The sequence below is a fragment of the Psittacula echo genome (assembly GCF_963264785.1).
Source record: "Psittacula echo genome assembly, chromosome: 5".
Taxonomy (NCBI): domain Eukaryota; kingdom Metazoa; phylum Chordata; class Aves; order Psittaciformes; family Psittacidae; genus Psittacula; species Psittacula echo.
Genome location: NC_137739.1, coordinates 3335849 through 3342794, shown reverse-complemented (window position 1 = coordinate 3342794; position 6946 = coordinate 3335849).

The window sequence follows — 6946 nt, the reverse complement described above, 5'->3', positions numbered from 1 at the left end:
GACAGGCGGCTCCGCCTGGGCGCCACTCGCCGGCGGTCCGTCCGCCTGTGCCGCCCGGGCGGGACGCGGCGGTCCCGGCCCCAGGTTCCTTCAGCGGGACCGGCTCCCCCCACCCGCCACAGCGCTGAGGCCGAGGGTCTGCACCGGCAGCGCGGGGCTCCGGCCCTTCCTCTGGGTAGTGCTGGTCCCGGCTGGGAGCAGCTTGGTCTTCGTCGGGTTGGAAGGGACCTTAAAGCTCATCCAGCTCCGAGCAGGGACCCCTTCCACTAGAGCAGCTTGCTCCAACCTGGCCTTGAACACTGCCAGGGATGGGGCAGCCACAGCTTCTCTGGGCACCCTGTGCCAGCGCCTCAGCACCCTCACAGGGAAGAGCTTCTGCCTAAGGGCTCATCTCAGTCTCCCCTGTTCTGTCAGGTTAAAGCCATTCCCCTTGGCCTGTCCCTACAGGCCCTTGTCCCAAGCCCCTCTCCAGGTTTCCTGCAGCCCCTTTAGGCACTGGAGCTGCTCTCAGGTCTCCCCTTCAGGAGCCTTCTCTTCTCTAGGCTGACCCAGCCCAGCTCTCTCAGCCTGGCTCCAGAGCAGAGCTGCTCCAGCCCTCGCAGCAGCTCCATGGCCTCCTCTGGACTCACTCCAACAGCTCCACGTCCTTCTGATGCGGGGGCTCCCGACATCTCTCTGCATGAAAGCTGAAGATGGAGAAACTCCTTGCAGCAGGACTGTGGGCAGTGTGTGGCTGCGAGCAACAACAGGAGGAGAAAGAGGCATTTTCAAAGCCGTGATCAGGGGAAATCCAGTTTCTCCATTTTCAGGTGAGTTCTGTGAGTGCTGCAGCAGTGCTATGGAAGCCACCTGTTTGTCTGTGATGAAATGGGGCCCGAATGTGCTGCGTGTCCTGCAGCTTTACATCTCCTCATTGAGATAATGGTGCTGACAAGGGGCAATAGAGCGCGCCAGGCTTCAGCACAAACCTGACCAGACCTTTGGAAACCTGAGGTTCCAATGATCCCAAAAGCCTCAGTGGAGTCAGTGGTGTTGGGAGTTTTTGCCTTGAGGAAGGAGAGGGTGCACAGCTTCATTCCAGCGCTGGGAGCTTTTCCTCCTCTTTGTTATGGTCTGTGTGCGCCCAAGATCCATCAAGAGGGAGCTGGGAATACTTTGGCAGCAAAGGCAGTTAATCCAAGAGGTCTTTCCCTGTGGGAAGCAGTGAGATAACGGATAGCTTTTTATGACAGTTATTTGAAAGGCATTTTAATCATCATTTTTAATGAATTTACAGCTTCAGTGTAAGTTTGCCATTTATAAGGGATCAATATTTCAGGCAAAAAGGAGAAAAGGATCCAAGATCCTCCTAAAAACTCACATTCCAGAGGGTATGATGGGAATGCACTCCTCTGGCTTCAGGGCCAATGTGAAATGAAAGACTCAGTAATCTTATTTGCACAAATTATATATTGATCAATAACATCCAGAAGCCGAGGGTTTATGCCATGGCAGCTGTGGTCAGTTCAGTCTTATGAAAATCAAAGCTAACAAAAGCCATTTCAAACCATCTTTCCCACCAAAGCAGCAGGATGAGCTGTATCCTATGGGATTCTTCTTCTTATAGGCCAGCAGTTGCCTGAGAGCTCCTGTGGTCATTACCTGGTATGTGCCAGCCTGTTTATTCTAAGAGGGAATAGTCTGTCACCACACTGGCAGGTGCTGATGGAAAGTATGTGCCTGCAGTGATTGTACCACACAGAGCAAAGGGTTGCACTGGGATTGCAATTAGAGAAGGGAATTCATTGAACTAGGGCTTGACTTTGTTGCTTTGACTGGGATCCTATTTTCTTAGGTTAACTTGGTGTAATTAGCAACAAATTCAGCTCAGATTTAAACCTGCTGAGTGATACACTGCACATTGAACTCACACGGACATGGCTTTGTTCTCAGAAGCTTTAGAGGTAATCTATCCCCCTAATGGACTTCTGTTCTGGAGACCATGCAGACCCAACTGGTAAATGTTGGTATAGTCTTCTACAGCTATGGCTGCTTTTGTTAGCACTTAATCTCTCCTCTCTTCTTTCTCACTGTGTCAGGCCAGAACTGCAAAGGGCTGGAATCCTTTCAGCAGTTTAACACTTCCTTGACTAACATCCTCTTCTACCCATGCCCTCCTGACGTGCAGGAGCTCTTTCGAGGGGGAAAACCCCCTCCAAACTCACAGAACTATTTGCACTTGTGTTTGGTGACATCTGCTTTACTGCAAGCATCACTGAGTGCTCGTCTACAGCCTTTTAACCCTATTCTCTAGGGCAGCAATTTTGTGCTCTAGTTCTTCCAGGCTCTTATTTATCACCTTTTCTTCAAGGAGGAGAAGATGTAGCTTCTTCCTTAAGAAAAGCTTTGGTTGCTTGCCCTAAGAGCAGAAACCTTCACTGGGTAACCAAAACCTTCCCCAGGGAAAGCATCCTTGAACTAGTTTGGACTGAAAGCTCCCAATTTCACAGTGCCTTTGGCTGGAGAATGTGAATGTTCAAAGGGCTGTGGCTTGATTAAAGATTCTCTTGTCTCAAAAGCACAAACTCTCCTCCCTGTTTGCATGGATTTGGTTTATAGGAGTGAATGAAAAGAGACTGAGGTATTAGAGGAAGAAAGAGACCTATGATAGAAAACAGATAAATAAGGGTTTCTTGGGGCTTTTTCCCTTCTTTTCCTCTGCAGCTCTTTGTGGATAATCATTTGTGTCCCTTCCAAGCAGTGGATCAAGAAGATGATAATAATTTTTCCTCCACTTACAGTTCTGGTTTGGAACTGGGACATCAAACTCCTCTTGCTGGACCCCCAGTCACTCCTCTGAGCTCCTCTCTCTGCTGTAGGTTCAGGTCACTGCATTCACAAGAGGTTTTACATCACCTGAATCTGTTTTGGGGTTTCTTTAGTTAGTTTCTCTAAGGTTTGGTTCTAGTTGGTTGTAAGTAGTGCCTTCTCCAGCCCCTGCACTGCAGCATTTCCAGGCTCAGTATGACAACAGTGTAGATAGACTTAGTGAAACTGCATTTGTGATGTCTGATCATGCCGCAAATCCCCAATCATTGCAGCTAACCCAAAAGCAGGGGAAGAGGGAGCAGTATCCTCTATATAGATGCTCAAACGTACACCACAGCCATTTTAACTGCTGTGATAGGAGACAGTGATGCTTTGTCACACACAGAAATGGAGACGTGGCAAAGCTGAGGTACCGTTTCCATAAAGGTACTAATTGTGGTTGTTTTAATTGCTGAGGGGACAGCTTAAGCCCTGTGTATAGAAGTATCTCCTACCTGCACCTTCACTGATCTCAGGATATCCTTCCCTGCTGCCTTCCCTCGATGGTTTATCAGGTAAGGTCTGAGGGCTGGGCCCTCAAGAGCTGTAAAGCAGCAAGAAGTCATGTAGAGAAGTGTATACCCTGCCCCTCTTCTGGTATTTGGTGGGTTAGGAAAGAGTTAAATGACAACAGAGGGAGAGGCTGTGCTATTGTTCAGGCATCCCTGGGTTCAGGGTGGCTGATCTCTATTCCCGGATCTGCCTCTTGCTTCCTGCATGACCTTGGACCAGTCACTTACCTTTTCTTTTCCTTAGCTCCCAAATTATAACATGGAAATCATTCCTCTTCCTGTGGTGCCTCCTTCCTTGTGGGTTTCAGGGTGGCTGAGATTCTCTGGTGGGAGATGATGGGAGGAGGAGAACACGTTTCCACTGCAGATATATTTACACGGGGGGTAGCAACTTTGGGGCATGTCCTTGTTCATTCAGAGCTCGGGTTGTGCACGTGGTGATATTTGGGGTTATTTTAGCAGGCAAACCTGTGGTGAAAGTCACATTCCATTTGTCGCTGCTGCAGCAGCCCCAGAGAGCAATGCCAGCTGCAGTGAGCCCTTTCTTCACTAGATGGTGCTTTTGATCAAAGGTTTGAACAACCGCACTTCTTTTCCGCACAGAATTCCCTAATTTTCCTTCCTCAGTCTCCATTCCTTCCCCTTCTTCTTTCTGTGCTTTAACACTACTGGGGACGCTTCATGATGCTGGCTATTGAGCGAGGCTAATGTGGTGGTAACACAGGTTCCCAGCCACCCGTACCCACCAGCCAAGCTCCTCTTCTGAGCTCTGGGTTTTGAAGCAGGATCAGTGCTGCTGGGCTGTGGCAGAGAATTGAATTCTTTCCGTGTTTTCTATTCCCATAAGGAGAAGGCTTCAAAGAGCAGGTCCCCTCCCCCTCCCTGCTGGTGAAGGGCATTTAGGGAAGCTGGGAAAAGCAAACCCAGCTCTGACAGATGCACTTATTTAACAAACCGCTGCTTTTCCCTACCTTAGCTGAAGATTGGTTGTTTCTTTTTAAAGGGAATTGCTGCTTTTAGATCCATCTTTGTATTCAGGAGACAGTTACCTAGCCAAGGTCATTGCTGCTGCATGCCAGCATCCCGCAGCGAGCCAGCCTCCTCTCCTTGAATGAGCACCGATTTCACTGAGGTTTCCCTAAGTAAAGAATGGGATAGGCTTAAATCTGCCAGTGCAAGGTCCCAAGTCTGTGCTGGGTAAGGAAAGCCAGAACAGCCTTTTTCTGGTATAAAGACAGCAGAGGAGATGAATGAAATCGTAATCAAACCTTTCCTGTGCAGACATGCACAGGGATGGGTTATGAGGATACCCATCCTGTGCTGGGCCTGCCCTGAGGCTCTCCTTGCCCCTCTGCCACTCATCTGCAGGGATGAATTGTGTGTTCACATCCCTGCAGCCTTCGTGCCTTGCAAGCTATAAACCTGCACCCAGGCTCCCATTGGGAAGACTGCGAGGTTACATCCCTTACAGCTTCCCTCCCCATGGAATTTCACCACCGTTAATGAATGGGACTGGATTGCTGCTCTGAGGCCAATCAGCCATGCACAGATTTATAGTCTGAGGCCAAGAAGAGAGGATGCTGCTGCCTCTGGCACTTCACCAGTGACAATGATTTCATGTGTGTGCTGACAAGCCCACAAGGCCAGTGCCCTCACGTGCTGCGTGTTATGGCAGTGACGTCCCCACAGCAGGGACACGAGTAAGGCTAAACTGCAGCGTGACACAAAACTCCTCTCGGGACTGGGAGCTGACAGTGATTTCTTTGTCATTCGCCTGTTGTCACCATCCCACTGCACATACATTTGTTCATCATTAGTAAGATATTGCTGATGACTAAAACTTGGGTCTGCATCACAGAGAAACCATTTGAAGGAGCGGCCCAGAACGGCGGGGTTCAAACTAGGAAGAAGTGGGGACAGTGCTTTTCCTCACATCTATTAGATATGGAGAGCAAACCACTCTCCCAATCCCTCCTGGCTGAGAGGGAATTGCATCACTGGTGTGTGTAGTTATATATTATTTTTCCCTCTGAAATATGCTTGTTTTATTGTTTTTCCCCATTGGGGTTTGCCAGCGTGTCCCAGATGATGTGGCTCTGCAACTGAAAAGCAACGTACCTGTGTGGGGGAGAGAATGAGTGGTTTTCACTTTGCAATCTGGCTCTTCCCTCCTCCCTTTTCCCCACATCCCCATGTGTTATGGAGCCAGCTGCTCCCAGAATAGTTTGGGAATGAAATGTCACCGTTTGAAACTGGTGAGTCACACTCTTTTTTATGGGGGGGGGGGGGGGGGGGGGGGAGTTGAATATGAGATCTTGCGGTGTGGCAGAGCATCTCCTGGTGAGTACAGAGAGGTTTTTCAACCACAGACTCCCTCATGATGGAGTTGAGGGGTTGGAATAAAGGCTCCTGGGTGTGCCCGTGCTGCTTTTTGCAGGAGGATGTCAAAACCCTCTCTGCAAACTCCAGTTGTCTTCCCTAACATGCCCATTGCAGCTGGACCCTTGCATCTCCCCCGGCAGGACTGGGTTGTATCTGTCTGGCAACACACCTCCAGTGCCTCTGGTAATTAAGTCTCCCCGCACTGCTGTGAGATGTAATTACAGTGAGACCTGACTTCAGCAACCACTCCAGGGACTGAAACATTCTTCACCAGAGCAGGGAGGAGCAGAATTGTACTGAATACACTTTGTCTTAAGGGAAGTTTATTAAAGAAAGGGGGTTATTAATCTGTTTTCTTCTCCGTGTATCCCAGTATTAGGATGATGCCTTTAATATCCTGGGTGTTAACAGAATCAGGGGGTCGGGGTTTTTCCTTCCTACTTGAAATCTTCTGTCTTTTAACAGAGATTGCTATTAAAAAGTGTCAGTTGGTGCAAATGGTGGCAATGGACTTGCAAAATGAGGTATTGTTTATTAGGAGCTGGGTAGTTGTCCCTCCCTGCCCAAATACGATTTGCAGTGAAAAGGCAACATTCAGGATTCCAGCTCTAAGGTATAATAACCATCAATTCCATTACTCGGCAGCTCCACTTAGTAGGTACCAAGAATCATGTATCTTGAAGTAAAGGTTTAACAGGTTGCCAAAAAAAGTGGTAAATGCTCCATCCCTGGCAGTGTTCAAGGCCAGGTTGGACGGGGCTTGGAGCAACCTGCTCTAGGGGAAGGTGTCCCTGACCATGGCAGGGGGCTGGAACTGGATGATCTTAAAGATCTTTCCAACCCAACCCATTCTATGATTCTATGGAAGTACCATAGTAGTAAACTTCTATTTCAGGTTGCACTATCCCAAGTGGTGGCCACAGAGAAGATGTGCCACCCATTTTGCAGTCTCTGTTTCAACACTAATGATCTCCAGCTGAAGGACAGGAAGAAGCTGGCAATGGTAATATAAATAGTCCCAGGATGGGCTGGCAGCCCTCCTCTTGAGTCCCACCTTCAGTGACATGCTGAATACATGCTGTGAGTAAAACTCCCACATTGCAAGCTAACTTGGTGGGGATTTTGCAAGCAGAAGCCCTAGGGGGTTTGATGCCATCTCTGTCTGTTTTATTTGGAAGCCTGAGCTAGTAGTGAGGTTTTATGAA